Below are 21,555 nucleotides of genomic sequence, written 5' to 3'. Positions count from 1 at the left end.
ATATATGGCCATTCAATGCATTCATTCTAACCATCAAGTGCACATATGATCTCTCTTCATCTTAGAGCATTGAAGCAATTAGCAACAACATTTTGATTCAATGTAATAAAAGAAGTCACATATTTGTATACTTAAGGTGTTGCTTATTGTTTTTTATACTTGTTCACTTTTCGAGGGTTGATTAGAAAACTATGATACATTGGGTGAAGTTGTATAACAAAAAATATTTATCATTAGGATGAGTGTGAACTCATATAACATATCCACAAACATAATTCTGTCCTAATTTTGTGAACTTATTCTTTGATAAAAAATAGATTTAGTAAAAACAATAAAACATTTCGTTAACAAGAAACATCAATTAACGATATCATCAGAATAGAAGAGAGCTAAGAAAAAACCTAAAAAATTTGAACAACATTTTGAAAGAAACATCAAACATATACAATTTAATTTCAAAATCTTCTTCGTTTGATATTCATCCTCTAAACTAAATAACATATTCATTTTATTTATTTCACTTCAAAAAAACAAACAAATTGTCAAAAATAAAATATCCAATTGAATCATTTGATAAGATTAGGCCAAATAGTGCATATGAAAGTTTTTAAGGAAAAAATTACTACCCACTCCCCCCACCCAAGCAAGCAAAGGTAACGCATCAGCCACAGAACTGATAGTGTGTCAACCATAACAGGTTTATTTAAAGAAAAGGAATAAAATTTTTTCCGACCTGCCCGAATCGAACCAGCGACCTAAGGATTTCTAAGGGATTTTGTATCCCACTACAGTCCTCCGCTCTACCAACTGAGCTAAGGTCGGTGTTGCTATTATTTCCTGTAAATAACAATAATATATTTATTTATGGAAGAAAATGCAAAGACCGTCTATCGGAGGAATAGTTGATGAAATTGAATTGCAGAAGAGGGGAACGCCCCGGCATTGGAAAATGAAAAAGAAAACGCTCTTCTCAAGTTAGAGTTAGCCCAATTAATGACTTTAATTGTAGTATAGTTAAAAATAGTCTTTTCTTTTTGCCTTTTTATTATTTATTTTCATGTTATTCCTTTCTCTTTCTCTTTCTTTTTAATTTTTTAAAAAAATTTATTATTATTTCTTTAAACTTATTTCCATATATCTGTTCAGAACATATATGTATATTAGCATACTTATATTATAAAAAATCTATTAAAAAACATTGAGAGATGTCAAATTTGAAAGTATATAATATTCATAAATAATAATTTATTGTAATGAATTTGAAGTGAATTTTTTAACAATTAAAATGAGATAATATCTTAATCTAAGAATATAGACATTTTGTTTATCAAACAGTGTATATATAATAATCAAATTTGAAAACCATTCTTCTCATCTCTTTTAGACATAACACAACCTTTAAAGGCAATATCTTATAACTATGTCATTTGAATTTTCATCAACCGCAAAATGTGATGAAGAATCACCATTAGAGTTTTATTTTGGGGAAAGCAAAGCTCTAGTAATGGGCTTTTGAATTATTCACCAGATAAAATCCTACAAGGTTCTTTTGCCTCCACCTGAGTGTTACCATTGATATTTTTAACCATCCCCATTAACACATTTATGTGGTCTTGTAGCATTTACTGAACTTTAATTTAGGGACAAGCAGACATAAACATAAACTGTACTTTGAAAAACAATCGAAATCACTCTAAGAATTAAGATCAAATAAAATGTTCCATCAAGCTTGTTTACCAATTCGCAATCACCTAAATGAAGATCACAATAATATAAATTTCTTAAACTACCTAAATTACATGTTGAACCCATATTAAACTTAGATTAGACAAACATTGCAACTGCATTATCACCGAGGAAATAAAACTATAATGTGAGGGAGAAAAACACAACTTTCCAACAACCATAAGTCCATAGATGACAACCCAATGTGGCTAGAAGAAGATATATATATATATATATATATATATATATATATATATATATATATATATATATATATATATATATATATATATATATATATATATATATATATATATATATATATATAACATAGTATTCATTTTTTTAAGATTTTATTCATAACACACCTGATGAATTTCTTCAGATTGTTAACACATCATTCTTCCACTCGTAAACTCTTCTAGATCAAGAATAAATGATATTGTCATGGTTTCTTTTCCTAAGTTTAAATAGAATTTTGTTTGTTGCATCTTTGATAGTATTTCATTTTAATTTTTTTTAAACTTAGTGTTTGTACAAATTTTTGCTTTTAAACTAAAAACAATATTGGATTTGCAATGAGTTTTTGTCACACAATTGATAGATTTTCCATTTTTGTTTTTGAAACAAAAAATATTGACTTCATAAAATGTAATAGAATTTTTATTTTTCAAATTTTAAATAAAGAAATTCTTTTATCAAATTAACAACAAAAATAACATATGTTTTGTTTTAGTTTTTTAAAAACATTGTCTTAATAAAAGGTAATAGAAATTCTATTTTCCTATTTTTAAAATAAATTAAAAACATTGCTTTTGCAAATTTAATAACAAAAATAGTATTTGTTTTATTTTAGTTTTTATTGATGGAGATTTTTTCATCCATCTATGACTATAATACACCTCTTGGTGTAATAATGTGTATTTATTTAGCTTTTTCAATTTTATTCTTAAATAAAATTTTTGTTTGTGTGTTTGTTGTCCATTAAGATCATAAGTTTTTATTCATTTTCTTTTTCTTGTAACTCATTGTCTATGTTTTAACGTTCCCTTATTTTGTCAACTCTCTTTGAGTTCCGTTTTCTTCCTTCACCCTTCCCATTCCTCCTTTTTAGGGTGTCTTAGTTTGCAACTTACCATTTCCCTTTCTCCATATGCACTCTCTCATCCTGATGATGGATCATAGAGTGTGATTCGAAACATTGATGCGAAAAATTCTCACACAATGAAAGCTAGAAATAGCAAATCTTAAAAACCAATTTTCAACCTTACTATTCATATTGGCTAACTAAGGAATGCACCCATGCTCATTTAACATTTAAGGAAAAGTTATCAACTAAATAAATAATTAGCTAGGTTTAAACAATATAATTGTTTGAGTTATAAGAGATTAATATTTATATGTATAAAGGATCTTGGATTATTCTTCAATTATGTAAGTGGCATTGCTAATAAGTTCTCAAAAGTAATATGTGAATGTATATATTTAAAGATGTTGCGTGTTAATGTTTGGTGTCTTTTTAATGGAAAAAAATCATGGTGGTTGTGCATTATTGTAAGGTCCCAAGCGAATGTGCCTCATTTAGTTTCTTGTTTGAGTTTTGAATATTGATGTTGCACTTGATGCTAATAATTTTGAATTGTCATTGAGATGTATGGTGTGCAAAACCCAAAAATGTGACTAGATTTTTTTTAATTTTATTGGAGTTGAGGAAAAATCAACTCTATAGCTCCCAAAGATCACTTGCATGCAAACCTGTCACAGAAAGAGAGAAGCAAAAAAGTTATGAAGGCCAAAATTCAGAGATCCAGAAAAGAGGAGTCATATTGATTGTGCAACAAGAATGCAATTCAATAATTACAGTTGTTATGAAATACAAAGAGAGAATCCTTATAAAAGGATACTCAAAACCCTCAAGGAAAAAACCCTAAAGAATTATAAGATTCCTAAGTTGAGCTTAAGCATAGAGTATAATAGACTAATAATTAAATAAATAATTATTAGTTAATAAAAGATAACTCTAACACCCCCCCCTTAAGATGAACTTAGGGAGTAGCTAAAAAATAACTAAGGACTAAAAAAGCATGTAAACAAATGTATAACAGCAACAATGGGTCCCGACAACTAGACCTGATGAGGTACCCAAGAACAATAAAATCTTTGTAAAGTGGAGAAAAAAGAGAAAACCGTGTGGGAACAAAACTCCTCCCAAGAAGAGATGAAAGCTCAAGTGAAGGATTAAGAAGCCTCCAAACAAGAGTGTTCCATAAGATAAGAACAAAAAAAAGAGAATGAAGAACACCACTGAAGCATGAAATAGTTGCAAACACTGTCGAAGAGTAACTGCTAATCTGAAGAACCTCCACTGAAATAGAACATGACCAGGTAGAGAAGATTGTAATCTACATGAGTTCCCTCAAATGGCACTACTCGAATTAGATGGAAAACAAAGACAAACAAATGAACTCGACTTATATAGATGGCATAAAACACCAAAGCCTAAAGAGCCGATCAATCGAACCAAGGAAGCAGTAGAATAACAGGAGAAACCCCTCATAATGCTGACAAGGGATAGAGACAGGTACATTGAAAATAACGGCCAACAAGAACTACATGATGAAGAACTAGGAACATCGTAGGTGCAGAGAAAGTACATAATATCATGGAAGGAACACTCACTTGACACACATCATGAGGCTAATGTCATATGGAAGGAACACTCACGTGACAAAGGTAGATGGCAAACAAAGGCAAACATCAACCCCCCATGGCACTTTATAAGTAGTGCATGTACAAGAAGGCACAAGATGTGCAAGATCCCAAGTATACAATGCATGGTGGCACTTTATCTCAGTGCATTTTCATAAAAAAAAATGCTACAATGATTAGAAGAGACAAAAGACTAGAAACAAAAAGAATAACCAAAGACGAGACATTCTACTCAAAGAAAGAGATCCCAAGACCTGAAACATCCAAGATATTCACCAGAGTGCTGAAAAGAAAAAAAAAAATGAATAAAATGTACCTGGAGTAGAATCTGGAAAGAAAAATCATATGACTGGTAAGTGCACAGAACAAGCTTTTCAACAATATAATTTTAAAAAAAAATGGAGTTCAAATGCTCAAGTGATGTCTCCCAGAGTGCAAAAAGAAACCTCTGGCTTTGACAACAAAAAATGCCATCAAAAAAGAAAAAGAAAAAATTTAAACCTCTAGATCTAGATAGAGCTTGGAAATAGATTTCCGACGATATAAGGATTTTGAAAAAGTGCCTCCGTATGACCAAGTTACGACCAAAAGAAAAATGTGCCAATAAAAAATCATGCCCCAAATGCCCCTGTCACCGAAAATAGGCAAATTATATAACAAACTTCATAGAATCAGCCTTCTGAATCCATCTATGAGGTTCTTTTGGCACCAAAATGTACCAAAAAAAATCAACTACCCCCAGAAATGGAAAAAAAAGAACTTCACAAACCCCCAAATACATAGATCTGAAGAACAAGACCCAAAATCTCTCATGAAGAGAATAGGGGCATGCAAACCTGGAGCTTTGATACCATATTGGAGTTGAGGAAAAATCAACTCTATAGCTCCCAAAGATCACTTGCATGCAAACCTGTCATAGAAAGAGAGAAGCAAAAAAGCTATGGAGGCCAAAATTCAGAGATCCAGAAAAGAGGATTCATATTGATTGTGCAACAAGAATGCAATTCAATAATTATAGTTGTTATGAAAATACAAAGAGAGAATCCTTATAAAAGGATACTCAAAACCCTAAAGGAGAAAAATCTAAAGAATTATAAGATTTCTAAGTTTAGCTTAAGCCTAGAGTATAATAGACTAATAATTAAATAAATAATTATTAGCTAATAAAAGATAACTCTAACAAATTTAAATGAATATTATATCAACATGCAAAACTATGCAAGTAATATAAGAACATCATGATGAATATTAGTTACCATTCATCATGTACAATGATAAGTATTGTCAATACATCCCTATATTCAATTATATAATGTGTTAAGAATTACAAAACCTTAATGTATAGTGTATATAAATAAATTAGGTCATACAATAGCTGGCCACATACACAAGTGGTCCAAACATAATATATTATAAACAAATCCAAATGACTTCTTTGGAATCCAAGCTCAACTTTTCAAGCTAACACTTCAAAATTTTGTTGTTGATTGGGGAGGGTTTGAACCTACCATTAGAGGAAATCACTTTCCTCCCCATCCATCAACCAAAGAAAAAAAGTAATCATCCATAATCTAATGGTGTGGCATATTCCACACTATTGATTGTCGTGATTGATTCATTCCTTTTAATCTCACAAGCATACAATGAACATCATAAAGTCTTAACACCTCAAACACATGAAACCAAGTTCACTATGCATGTTCATAATAATTTGTGCATTGTAATACCCCAACTAATATAGGGGGGAGACATATGTAACATATGAGACAAAAGCACAATTGTGAAATATGCAAAAATTTGGTCAACTCTAAAAACACAATCATGAAATATGAAAAAAGTTGAGATCAAAATCTAAAGATTTACCTTCCCCGCCTTCAAACTTTGAGATTGAGGAACATAAGGACAAATAACACTCCTTCAAATTGTAGGATCAATTTTGTACAAGCTCAAAATTCCAAATCAACCTTGCAACTTTGTCATACAATTTGAAAAAATGTAATTTAGCTTGGGCACATGTCCATACAATCAAACTTAGCAACTTAGATTTTAGGTCCTTACAAATAATTGCAAATCTTAGAAATTATGAAAAATCTAAAATTAGTTGACCGCTTTGGACTTCAAATTTTATGGACACCTTGCAACTCCATGCATGAAATAATTTCCACACCGTTGTCACCATTTTCAGCTAGCCTGAATCATGGGACAACCCCTATGAAATTTGTCCATTTCGTAGCCTACGTCCTCCAATGTCATTCGACTTCCCTCATAAGTCATGTCAGTTTGTGTCTTTGTTTTTGTCATTTTTTTGTTTTCATGTTTTTTGCTTTAATCTTTTATTTCATCTTTTGATTGCACTTCGGGTTTTAAAACCCGAAATGTAGTGTTTCTTGTGTTTTCTTGCAAGTTGGGTTTTAAAACCCGAAGTGCAGTTTTGGTCTCCCAAATAGTGCAGGTTGGGTTTTAAAACCCAACCTGTAGGTCTACCTATTGGCAGGTCGGGTTTTAAAACCTGACTTGCAGGTCCTCCCCATTGGCAGGTCGGGTTTTAAAACCCGACTTGCTAGCCTCCTTTACTATCACATCAGGTTTTAAAACCCGAAGTGCAGATCATGTTCGACCCCAATGATAGATCAAGTTTTAAAACCTGACCTATCAGTCTTTTTCTGCACATGCACAAGTCCGGTTTTAAAACCTGACCTGCAATCTAAGTTTTGCCCAATTGCAAATTGGGTTTTAAAACCCAATCTGTAGTCTTGAGTTGCAACATTAGTAGGTCTGGTTTTAAACCCAATCTGCCAATATGATCTACCCAAGTGCAAATCGGGTTTTAAAACTTGATCTGCTGATTTTTCTGTCTTTTTGTCTAAGTATAGTTTTAATCTTGCAGACATCATTCCAGGTCTTTGAAGAAGACAATCTGATGGTGAATATTGATTTACATTATGAAAATGTTGCAGATACTGGCAGATGACTGATCTTTCTCCAAGTAAATCCAGAAGGAGGAAAATGAAGAAAAAAGTGTCCTCATTGACACTAAGTAGTTTTCATGTAGTTGCATCTTTTCTTACTACAAATTTTCTTGCAGACACATTTTTATTTTATGCAGTAGTTGTAATCAAGTGGGACTCTATAGTTGAATTAGTCAACTATGCCCACATTTTGCTCAACTCCTTTCCTATAAAAGGAGGAACCTCATTTGTAAATATTTATCTTTTCTAAGGTTAGCAAAACTCTGCCAAATTTTGGTCTGAAGTGAAACTTTGAGTTCCCTTGTTTTGAGAATTGATCAAGAAAATAAAGAAGGCAATTTTTATGATTCCAAACTTTGAGTTGGGCAAGAAATTGTTTTATATGAGTGGATGTTCTTTCATCATTTATTTATATGTGTTCCATATTTTCTTTATGGTATTTGTATTTGTATTGTGACTAAAGGAGCTTTATGAATGTGAATACAAACTTTGAGCTATATTATATATTTGGGAATTTTATTGCAATGCAGTGATTAAGTAGGAGACTTTGCACTACTACTGATTACTTTCCGTAGTTAGAAGTTATACATATACCTTGAAGACTTTGGGTTGCAAGGTATTTTAGTTGTTAGATCAAAGATAGTATCTTTATCTACATAAGACTTTGTACTTGTGTTGATTTGGGGAGAAAAAGTTTTAATTATTGTATGCAACTGTACTTATTGTTGAAAGAAGATTGTACCAAGTGAAAGGATACATGTTAATTCTAAAAAAGGAGAATTTTACACCTTGAGCTTAACTCTAGAATTTACTTTTTCAAGTGGTTTGAAATATCAAGTTCTACCAGGGAACCTCCCCTTGATGAGAGGAGATACTTTGTCTCAACATAGATGTGTGTGAAAGACATATTTTATCTTTAGTATGCAGGTGACAAAATATTCACCCAACACACACCAAACATCAAACACTAACTTGATTCCATTTTAATCATTGGAGTTCAACCCATAACTAGTGTTGGTTACAAGTTGCAAGGATCAACTCAAACTTTAACAAAATATGATTTTATAGCTTGATTTTGGACATTAGATTAATACAAGAAAACACACACAATTTTCTAGCTTAATGTTGAACTTTTACAAGATAAAAACTTAGACTTTAGATTCTAACACATGACATGCACTATGAAGTTAAAGACCTAAATTGTATGAAAATAAACCTACAAAATACAAAATTAAGGCCAAAATTATTTGCTTGCAATTCAAAATTTGGGTTCTAGATTTCAATTTATAACCATGTAAAAATTACAAGGTAGGGGCAACAAGCTATACATTTCCGATTGATGGGGTATAACTCCCTCATTTTATATGTTGTGAAATATAGTCTAGTCCAAGTACTCGAGGACATGTGTGTCATACATTGGCTAGATGAGGAGATCTCAACACAACTAGACAAGCCCAAAAAAATGAGCACCAAAGTATAAATTACTCAAAATAATAATTACTATAACAACTAGACTTAAATCTTCCTATTTCAAGCATGAAGAACATACTCATTCTAGTAATAATTTCCATACATTTAATGCATATGAGATAAAATCTAACATTTTTTGTTTCATCATAATATACACAAGATCTAATTAGGTACCATGCATGATCATGATTTTTCCATTCTAAAATGGGAATCAATACACATACATATATTATCAATACATGATTACGAGGTGGAATTTACTTCCAAAACTTGGAAGAATCACATTCTTATATAATTTGCTAAAATTACTATATTACTATAACCAATGAGACACTCCAATATGCTCCAATAATCATAATTATAACATGATTCAAATATTACGACTTTCTCAAAAGTACTTACTGTATACACCTAAAAATGGTCTGAAGATAGTTAATTAAATACATCAGTTATTTGATTAATTCCCCTTCCCAATTAATTGAATTCACAAGTAATTTAATTAATTTCTCTATTCATCTACTAGTAAATAAATCGATTTATTTATATAGTTCATCTCACATCCCCCTTTGATTAATTAATTCTAAATTAATTAATGTCTCTCCATATTAATCAATTCTTCTAATCCCTAATTAAGATTAACAAACTCAAGTTTGTTGAGATTAATTACCATTTTCCAATTATTTGAATTTCTAAATTCAAATGAGCACATGGCTCCTAACTTTAACCACCTAACCTAACCATCCCCTAACTTAACCCATTCAATCTAATCTTGGGTCTAACTAACCCTATCCTATCTTGCACATTCTAACCTCCTTATCCTAACCTCTCATGGTGTGGATATTATCTCCTTGAGACACATGGCACTTTTTCCACATGTCTCCTCCCTTGGATACTTGCCCTCTCACGAGCAAGGCTCCTTGACACTTGTCACCACAGAGATGACAAGCGTCCCTTCCTCCAACCTCTTCTCCAACTTCCTCAATCTTGGCCTTTGATATCTTCAGATCAAATCTGGACCGTCGATTCTTGCCACCTCAGCTTTGGCCTTGGAATTCCTATAAATACCCCTCATTTTGGAGCAATATGGATCCCATCTCATATCAATTTAGGCATTGTTACTATAGGCAATTTGCATTTCAATTATCTAGTAATTAGCTTTTGGATTAATCATAGCATGTTAATCTAGTTTCTTGAATCATGCATTCCATATCATCTCCATAGTTAATCATGATCAAATAGCTACTCAACTTTTGAGTTGTCACTTTGGAGGTCATTGCTCCGCTGAGAGCCCATCAATCCAACACTTTCAAGGTCCTCAAGAATAGAGGAAAATGGGACATTTCAAGGAAGGCTTATGGTTTGCATTTATGATTTAGTTTTCAATTAAGCTTTTCAATTACATCTTATTGTCTCATTATATGTGTATGCCTATCTTATACCACATTTTTAGCATCACTTTAATTGGCACCCACTGTGGGGTCTAGCCCCTTTGATCTTTAACAAGTTTGCTTGTAGGAAATTTCATTAACAGGTTGATTAGCTCTTTCAGAGTGCTGATTAGCTCTTTCAGAGTGCTGATTAGCTCTTTCAGAGTGCAGATTAGCTCTCTTGGGCTCTAGAATCGCGTCCTTGGCCTCTTTTGTGGCGTTCCAACACCTCAAATGACATTTATGGGAGATTCCTCAACTCTGTTTTTATGTTTTTCTATACTTTAGTGCTTTCAGTCTGTACTTTAGCATTTTTGGTATGTATGGTAGCGTTTCTGGCACATTTGGCAGCATTTTCAGTCTGTTTAACAACGTTTTTGGTTTACAGAACAACGTTTCTAGTTTGTAGAATAGCGTTTTTGGTTTGCAGAACAACGTTTCTGGTTTGCAGAATAGCGTTTTTGGTGTGCAGAACAACGTTCTTGGCACATATGATGGCGTTCTTGGTCAATTTGATGGCGTTTTCAGTTTTTTATTAATTTTGCAAATATTGTATGTTGCATTCCTCATTTCTGCTTCTGGACTGTCATTTTTTTGAACATAATTGGCAGATTGTAGGTTTTGTAGGTACTTATTTCGCTGTGAAAGATCGGAGTCATAAACTATTTCGCTGCCAAAGAATGCAATATAAACTACTAACTTTGTTTGCAGCCGTAGGATTTTGCACTTATATTTGTTAAATTAGGCACATAGACTAATTACAATGGAAATGAACAAACATGTCTTACATGTCTTGATGATAGGCAAGTATTCTCTCACCTTTCTTAGGTGATCAGAAAGCTAGACTCATCCTTTGCTTTCAATTGCATATCTTTAGAGGGCCTGTCACAGTGGGAAAAAGTAATCACCCTGTGAGAACGACCCAAGTGAGTATAGCTGGACCTGAGCATTCCAACTCACTATAATAAATAGGTCTCTAATGATTAAAGTCTCAGAGAATGGGATTATTTGAGTTTTCTCTTTGAGATCTCTCATATCAGGCATTTTGTAGGGCCTCGTAGTCTCAATCACGTTTACATGACTACAGCTTGTTTCGGTACCTTGTTGGGCTATAGGCCTCAATCATGCTTGCGTGACTTCAAGGGGAAATTTCAAATAGAATTCCCGACTAAGAACTTTAAAAATAGAAGCTACCTGATTCACCTCCGAAAGGGTAATAATCTTTGTGCAAGAGAGATAGTAACTCTCCCGAGACACTTCCCATATCGTGCCCCCATTAGCGTTTGGATTCGGATAATATGGCATTGAGAATCCATTGTGTGATGCTCAGCGGCCGTATTTTGATTAGCTATTGGGTGTGTACCTAAGTCAGCAAGTAAAGGTTTTCATTCTCAGCCAATCTCCTTAGGATAGACTAATTGATGTGTTTTTAACAATTAAAAACCTTTGAAACAAAAATATAATCTGATTTCTGTGTTTGTAAGTCAAGTCAAGATATCATCCATTAAAATACAACAAACATTAAAAACTCAAACTTAAAACTGTCAAATTCACAAGTTTTGCAGCAGATTAGCTATTTCAATCCAAACAGTCGCATTCACAGTCCAAACAGTCGCATCCACAGTCCAAACAATCACATCAACAGTCCAAACAGTTGCACCCTCGGTCCAAAAAGTCATATTTTCAATCCAAATGTCAGCTCTCTTGGTGTTAATGTAAAATTTCTTGTATTTCAACATTAACTCTCAAAGGTTGAGCATATTAGAGTTTCTGGTTGGTCTGTTAGAGTTTCTTTGAGTCTAAAATTCACAGAGTTGGATCAAAATTGTAATCTTCTAAGTTCAAACACTAAATTTGCTAAACCTACATATCATTATTTGAACTTTAGAGTCACAAACAGAGTTACTGGTCTGTCAGTCAGTGTTTCTGGTCTGTATGTCAGCGTTTCTGGTCAGCATAGTAGCATTTTTGGTAAGTCTGTCAGAGTTTCTGGTTCAAACAATAGTGTTTCTGGTTTAAACAATAGCATTTCTGGTTCAAACAACAACGTTTCTGGTAAATTTGTTAGCGTTTCTGGTCAGTACAGTAGAGTTCCTGGTCATTTTGTCAGCGTTTCTAGTAAACTACATCAAAATCAAAAAACCAAAACAACCCATTTCTTAAACAATCAAACATAGAGAGTAGGTCATCTTGTTGGGTCATTCAATCAGGTTATCTTCTATCAAAAACAAATTTAAGAGCAAGACACACAAAAGTCTCAAGTATTCACTTCAAACAAGTTAAAGATCAAATACCTTAAAGTGCAACACCACATTGTCTTTGATTGTTCAAACATAGTTTCTCATCAAGATCTATCATCCTTTAATCACAAAACTACAACGCTTGATCAAAATAACCTCGTTCTTTATCATAGGATAAATCATTCCTATTTGAACTTGGTCATATCAAAAATCACAAAATCTGCACTCCAAAACTAAGATTGAAAAACTTGTAAACAAGAAAATACTTGAAAAGATCATTTCGTGTCTATCCACTCACAACTTTCACCTCAACAATTGATCACTTATAACGACACATTACTCAAGATTTAAACCTCGAAAAACATTCAAAACACGTGTATGCCCGTTCTAACCAGGGCTCAAAGATGGAAAATTGCGGAAACAGAAACAGAAACGTTTGAGATAACTAAAGACTATAGAACCATGGAACACGAAGATGAAATACAAGTTGAAGAGGAAATAATAGAACAAAATATCAGAGACATTAAGAAAGATCCTCAATTCAACAAATTTATGAAGAAATTATTGGAGGGAGAAAAAGAAAAATATTTCCTAATGTTAGCCAAATCTGGTGCTACACTCCCCCAAGATTTTGATGTAAACAAATTGAAACAAAAGAAAAGTGGTCCTCCTCCTAATGACAAACAATATGAGGACATCTTTGGTCTCAAAATGAATAACACGTCAATTCCTAGCAACACCGGAAACAGTGAGGAAACTTACATTCCCACAAGGGAGGAAGTAGAAATTCTAAATAACGCTCAATCCAACGAAGATACAAGAAGGGATAGAGATGATACAAGAAGCGATCAATATATTCCTAGAATGCAAAATTATGGTCATACAAGAACAAATCATATGGATAATCCTATCATGACTCTCACACAACAACTATAAACATTGCAAACACAAATTCAAGATATGCAAAGAGGAAATGTTAGACGATACTTGCTTCAAGAAATATGTCCTTATCCGTTCGACAAAAACCTCAACATGATACCATTTCCTATAGGTTTCGAGACTCCGAGGTACAAAAAATATGACAGAAGCACTGACCCTCAAGACCATATAAGAGAATTTTGCATAATGAGCATGGAGTTTGCACATGAAGATACATACTTAATGAGACTATTCCCAAAAAGCTTAACTGGATTAGCTATGGAATGGTTTTCCAAACTTCCACCAGGAATCAGATCATTTTCAGAATTGGTGGATAAGTTTGTATCCCAATATTCCTACAACATACAGCATGAAGTCACCATGCTAGACTTGTGTAACACAAAACAAAAAAGTCGAGAACCCTTCATGACATTCTTACAATGATGGAGGCGGTTAGCTTCGAGATATCCCCGTATAGTACCAAAGTATGAAAAGATGGACATATTTATCGACAACTTGAATGATCAAATGAGTTATTACTTAAAAATGCAAGGAAATCAAAGTTTTGCAAAAATGATTGATAATGGAATCATAATGGAAGAAGCCATGATAAAGAAAGGTGAGTTGAAAATATTCAAAGAAGGAGTTCACCCTCCTAACAACACTAACAACAACAATCATAATGACAAACCAAAATTTTGGAATAGAAATCATAATGTCGTCAATGACGGGATAGTGGATAACAACAATGTAAAACCAAAGCAATCAGTTTTCAACTTATCCAGTCACTCAACAGCAGCTCAGCAAAACAACAATCACCAAAAAGCAACTATCAAAAATTTCTTTCGAAGACAATTTACAAACATTGGTGAACCCCTTGGATCCGCATTAAAAACACTTATTGCAAACAAATTGATTACTTTACCAGAAGAAAGAAACTTTGAACCCAAGGTAAAACCTGCTTGGTGGAATGACAACCATTACTGTGATTTCCATCGAAACAAAGGACACCAAACAGATGCTTGTCAATGATTAAAACATGTCATCCAAGATTTGATTGATAATGGAATAATAACTGTGGATGGACATATAACAAATTAATCTCACACAACTTTCAAAACTTCACTTCCATATTATGAGAAGGGTGAATCATTAACATGGCAAAATGGTAAAGGTAAAGAAAAGGTAAACTATGCTCATACATATGACAATATGGTAAATGTGATCGTGGTTAAAGAGAAACAACATCAAGAACCCGCTCATGTTATCACACGAAGCAAAACCAAAGTGGTTTTGTCGGGTCCTACAACAAACACATCATCCACTACCAAACAATACAATCTAGTGGATCAATTACAGAAAAAACCCACACAAATATCCATCTTAGAATTGTTAAAGCTTTCACCTGCACATAAAGAGATTCTTGAACAAGCATTAGTAGATACCACAGTGTCCAAAGACCTTGATATTGATCAATTCCAAACCATGGTGGGACACCTCACAACTCCTCACTGCTTATCATTTACCGAAGAAGACGACATGTCCTTGCAACATCCCCACAATGCTCCTTTTCATATTGACGTCCTCATTCACAAAATGCGAGTTAAACGTGTTCTAATAGATGGTGGAGTTGGCCTAAATATTTGGTCATTGAGTCTTGTTTGTGCCTTAGGATATTCAGAAGATGAAATTGATTCCTGCAAAAAGATCACCATAAAAGCCTATGATGAAGAAGAACGTTCCTCCAAGGGAATTGTGATACTACCCATCAGATTGGGACCTTTACAGAAAAACACAACATGCCAAGTTCTAGACTTGGAATTATCATATAATATACTCCTGGGGAGACCATGGATACATGACTTGCAAGCTGTCCCATCAACCTATCATCAATGTGTCAAATTTCCCTATAATGGACAAGAAATCACAATATCTGTAGATTCAAATCCATTCCAATATTGCAGCAATCTAAAAATGGCTCAAGAAGTCATTGTTCCTCATAATAGAGAGGTGTCATCTTCAAAAACATAATCCAAAGAACAATCCTTTGCATCTATTCTATCAAGTATGGAAAAACAAATGCAGCTAAGAGATCGAGGAAACAAAGAATACTCAATATCACAATTACCAGTCTCTCCTAAATCTTTTGGAAAACCATCAAACTCTAAACAACAACCAATTGTGAAAAATCTTCTGATATTTGATGGAGCATTCATTAGTGTTGGAACCTTATCAGAGGAGACAAAAGACAAAGATGTACTACAGTGGCTATACAAAGATGAAGAAGTTCAACAAAAGGTCAACAATGTTAGAATACCTACAAAAAAATATGGAAAAGGATTCAACATTCTTCAAAAGATGGGATACACTGGAATAGGTCCTATAGGAAAAAGAAAAGAAGGTATCTTAGAACCTATCTAACCTAATACTCAGCAAGCTACAGACAAAGAAGGCTTAGGGTATGGACAAGCTACTTCACTAGAAGACATATTCTCTAATCAGCACCAAGAAGAACATGAAAATAGACAAGAACAACTTGCAATTGAAAGGGGAAAAGCATCTGGAAAGCAACAAGCACAACCAAACATGAAATGGAAAAAGAAACAATCCTCAAATCAACAAGAGAAACAAACCAATAGTACCTCCCAAGTAGCATTAACTCTCAATCAAAATAAACATGAACCTAGTACTAATCAAGGAGAGTTGATAGTAAAGCTGACAGAACTCAATCTCAATCCAGAAGAAGTTGAATATGAAAGAAGGAAAGATATAGCAAGACAAATAGAAGAAACACACCAAAAGCTATATGAACAAATTTGTAGATTGCAAGTTGTAAGTGAGATAGATTCTGACGAATGGGAATGGGATTCCTATCATTCTGAAGAATCAGCTGAAGAAAATTGCTTTAAGGAAGATGTAGGAGTCGATGTAGTGCACACATATGCAGGGCAAACGTTAGGAACTAGTTCACTTGAATTAGAATCACATTCGACTGACTTGGACTCAATTGAGGACAACCAAGAAATTCTTGGACGAGGTCATTCTGATGAGGGTACCATTCTAGACATTGACATACATATCGAAAACTTTGATAACTCAATCATGACCCTAAATATTCTCGAAACATCTCAACCTGATGATCCCTTACCTCTAATCCATCCCGAACTTATTGAATGGGAAAATGAAGGGCATACAGCCATTGATACCTTTCCAAATGACTATGCCATATCCATATATCTTAATGCAATCGAACCCGCAACAACTTCCACCAAGAATTTCAGCAACGCCTCTTCCAGTCAAGTGAGTGCCAAATCTCCTAGTCGCAAAAAGGAAAATAAAGAAAACAATATCAAGTCAAATGTTTAAAACCATTTCTTGGCAACATTAGATTAGGAAAAAGTAAAAAGAAAGGACGTATCTAACGGTTAAAACCTCCTTGAGGCACCGGAAGATGGGAGATTTGACACTTTACCTGAGTACTATCAAGAAAGGTCATCAATTTTGATTGAACCAACAGAAGTAGTTAATATTGGGACATCAGAGCAACCCAAGATCCTACATCCAACAACTTCTCTGACAGAAAAGGAAAGGAAAGAATATATGGAATTCTTTACATGACGACAAATCAATTTTGCCTGGTCATATGTAGACATGCTAGGATTGGATCCAGAGCTTATTATGCATCACTTAAATGTCAATCCAGGAGCCAAACCAGTCAAACAGAAATTAAGAAAGATGCATCCACATATTTCTCTCTTGGTCAAAGCAGAACTAAAAAAATTACTAGATGTCGGATTCATCAGCCCTATAGCATATCCTCAATGGGTATCAAACATTGTTCCTATTTCAAAGCTAGATAAAAGTATCAGAGTATGCACAAACTTCATAGATCTTAATAATGCATGTCTAAAGGATGACTTTCCTTTACCTAACATTGACATCATTGTAGACTTAACAACTGGAAACTCCATGTTTTCGCTAATGGATGGCTTCTCCGGATACAATTAGATTAAAATAGCACCTAAAGATCAACAAAAAACAGCTTTCACATGTTTGTGGGGTACTTTTTGCTAGAACATCATGCCTTTTGGACTAAAGAACACAGGTGCCACATATCAGAGAGCTATGACAACGATATGCCATGACATGATGCATACATTCATGGAAGACTATGTGGATGACATCTTGGCAAAATCATACAACAGAGACTAACATATTGAAATACTAGAAAAGATCTTTGATCGATTAGAACAGTGTAAGCTATGACTAAATCCTAAGAAATGTGCCTTTGGTGTCACTTCAGGAAAGCTATTGGGATACATTGTTTCAGCTAGAGGTATCGAAGTAGATCCAGCTAAGGTCAAAGCAATCATGGAAATGGCATCTCCTAAGAATATAAGTCAACTCAGATCACTACAAGGAACATTGCAGCCAATCAGAAGATTTGTGGCTCAACTAGCAGATAAATGTCAACCATTTACCCATCTATTGCATAAAAATGTTCATTTCAAATGGGATCATGAATGTGAGGATGCATTCAACAAGATCAAGTCATATCTCATGCAACCACCCGTTCTAATGTCACCAATTCCAGACAAGCCATTATTGCTCTATGTATCGACCACTGAAGTATCATTAGGAGTTTTACTTGCACAACAAGATAATGAAGGAAAAGAGTGAGCCATCTACTACATCAGCTGAACACTAGTGGGATGCAAGCTCAACTATTCCCCAACAGAAAAAGTATGCTTGGTGGTAGTTTTTGCTTCTCAAAAATTAAGACACTATCTACTGTCTCACTCCATCAAGTTGATAGCTAAAATTGATCCATTGAAATATTTGCTCAGCAAGGCAACATTGACAGGATGACTAGCAAAATAGATCATGATCCTAAGTGAGTTTGATATTGAGTATGTAGATAGAAAAGCTATCAAGGGACAAGTCATCACAAATCAACTAGCAGAGGCACCACTTCAAGATGATCATCGTCTACAGATTGAGTTTCCTAACGCCGATATCCTAACAATCACAACAAAAGCATGGCAACTATACTTTGATGGTTCATATACACAACATGAATCAAGAGCAGGAATTCTATTTATCACACCACAAGGTCATACCATCCTGAAAGCATATAAATTAAGCTTCCCATGCTCCAATAACACCATAGAGTATGAAGCTTTGGTTACGGGTATCAAAATGGCTGTGGAATGGAACATTACACAACTTCAGTTCTTTGGAGATTCTCAGCTCATCATCAATCAAATCAATGATGACTATCAAACAAAAGATGGCAAACTCATGCCTTACAAAAAGATGGTGGATGACTTCAAGAAATATTTTGTTGAAATCACTTTTGAACAAATTCCAAGAAATGATAACAAAGCAGCAGATGCCATGGCAACCCTTGCTTCTCTATTACAAACATAAGAAAATCAAGAGCGTTATGAATTCCTGGTTGAAGAGTTGTTTTACCCTTCTCATAATTGTCCTGATTCCCAAATCATTTGTCAACTTATAGGACATGATTCCTCCCGCTATGGCCAAACTTACACATACCTAAAAGATAACATCTTACCTCTTGACTTATCGAAAAATCAAAAGAGAAACTTTATCTGCCAATCCTCCCATTATACTCTTGTCACGGATACCTTATTTAAACAAGGTCTAGATGGTACTCTTTTAAGATGTCTCGAACAAGAAGAATCTAAGAAGGTCTTAAAGGAAGTCCATAACGACATTTGTGGCACTCATTCAAGTGGTCTTACCCTTTCAAAAAAAATGATATGCTTGGGCTATTATTGGTCGACTATGGAACGAGATTCTTTTCAGATAGCTAGAATGTGCAAACAATGTCAAATCCATGGGAACTTGATCCATGCACCAGCACAAGAACTTCATGCTTTGGCAACATCCTGGCCTTTTTGTCAATGGGGTCTTGATCTAGTAGGAAAAATAAATCCTTCTTCAACAAATGGTCACAAATTCATCCTTGTAGCTACAAAATATTTTACAAAATGGATCGAGGTAGTACCTCTCACAAATATTATAGGAAAACAAATTGCTGCATTCATCTTGAATTACATCATCTATCGCTATGGAATACCAATGACCATTATCATTGATTATGGGTAACCATTCAAGAATCAGGATGTACAAGAGCTATGTGAGAAGTTTAAGATCCAGCACAAATTCTCCACACCCTATTGTCCATAGGGGAATGGGTAGGCAGAAGCATCTAACAAAACTATTCTGAAAATCCTCAAAAAGATAGTGAACGATGCTGGGAAAGATTGGCATATTCAACTAAACCCTGCTCTCTGGGCCTACCACACCAGTATCCGCACACCAACAGGTGCCACACCTTTCTCTCTTGTATATGGATCAAAAGCCATATTGCCAATCGAAGTAGAGATTCCCTCTCTACGTGTATCACTAAAAGGTCTTATTCCAGATGAAGAACAATGAGTATCTAGACTACAAGAGTTAGAATTGATCCATGAATGAAGACAAAATGCCTTTGATCATTTAAAGGTATATCAAAAAAGAATGTGCCGAAGCTATAATCACAAGGTCAAACCACAAATCTTTCAAGTGGGAGAACTAGTACTAAAAGAAAATCCATGAAATCAGTCAGATCGAGAAAAGAAAGGAAAATTTGAACCAAACTGGTTAGGTCCATTTGTAGTCACAACAATATTTGGGTTAGGGGCATATCAACTATCAACACAAGACGAAGATCAGGTTGAGGAACCCATCAATAGCATGCATCTGAAGAAGTTTTATGCCTAAAAAATCCAAAAACAGTGAAAAAGAAGAAAATCCAAAAACAGTGAAAAAGCAGAAAATCCAAAAACAGTGAAAAAGCAAAAACAATAATAAAGAAAAAAAAATCAAATATGAGAAAAAGTGCAATAAAAAAAACAGATGGTGAAAACCTAGCAAACAAGCGCTATCTGTCGGCTAGCTCTGCCATCTATTGGTTCATGCTTTCTTTCGCTTGCATTCTTTTCCATCACCGTTGTTCATATCATAAAGCCTTTTGTACATACGCAGTCATCCCGGGTGATTTCTCGTCATGGTTTGGATCATTGACTATATCATAATAAGGCTTGTTTCTAGGCTGGGGGCAAAATCCTGTACCTGGTTGGGGGCAAAAAGTTACAATCATTTTGAGCTTAATCAAAGCAGGTAGAACAACAGTCAGACAATGCTTATCAAACAAAAAACTGAGATACATCCAACATTGAACATAAGATCACATTGTTAACCATTAACTATCACATATCAATCTAAACATGACAAAACACGTATCAATGGATGATATATCTTGACTCATGGTTTTAACACTTTGGCAATAATGCTTCAATTATTTTATTTTGATTTTCACTATCATGATTTCTGAGTAACTCCAAGATGTCTTTGACTAGAGGAACGATGAAGGAACATGATATTTTTCTTGTCTACTGTCTGTAAATTAATCATTAATATGTGCAAAGTTGTCTAAGGAAATGATCATCAGAATATCATGGAAGACATTTCAGACTTGCATATAGATATGGTTAATATTGCCTGTTTTACACAAGCAACACTCTGGTCATCTTGGTTCAATTATACCTCGATGCTTGTGCTAACTTGCAATATCAAAACCCAGGAAAGTAGTGCTCAGGTCATCATGGTTCAATTATACCATTGATGTTTGCACTCACTTCCCACATTTTAAAGGCTCAATGATGAAACAAAGCAATGACTCCATGACCGGTCCGATCATTGCATTGGATTGCATTTTAAGATAGATTTGTATTTCATTCTGCATGGGATCACAATGCTCATATTTTCCAAGGCTAAAGCTAACATGGTGTTGTCTCTCTTATTACGTGATTGAGTACATTGGACAATAACAAAAATAATCAATTCATTCATCCTGCATGATAAGTTAGTTCATCTCATGTAACCATTGCATACCAAGGCATCATTCATATAAAGCATCAAATCATTCATTCATTTAGTAAGATCATTGCATGGAATTCATCAAATCTCAAATCATATAAAATAACACCATTGCATTGCATTTGCATCCATCTCATATTAACATGC

General features: G+C 34.1%; 1 non-coding gene across 1 annotated transcript; it reads right to left on the bottom strand.

Annotated features, from left to right (window-relative positions):
- Nucleotides 1-727: 727 nt before the first annotated feature.
- TRNAY-GUA (transfer RNA tyrosine (anticodon GUA)) lies at nucleotides 728-822 on the bottom strand. Its single transcript has 2 exons — nucleotides 786-822; nucleotides 728-763 (listed from the first exon to the last, which is right to left on the bottom strand). It is a non-coding gene; the product is annotated as a tRNA-Tyr (tRNA).
- Nucleotides 823-21,555: the final 20,733 nt, after the last annotated feature.

Source organism: Cryptomeria japonica, chromosome 8 (genome assembly GCF_030272615.1).
Source record: "Cryptomeria japonica chromosome 8, Sugi_1.0, whole genome shotgun sequence".
NCBI classification, from domain to species: Eukaryota; Viridiplantae; Streptophyta; class Pinopsida; order Cupressales; family Cupressaceae; genus Cryptomeria; species Cryptomeria japonica.
This window is presented reverse-complemented; position numbering and strand designations above follow the sequence as displayed.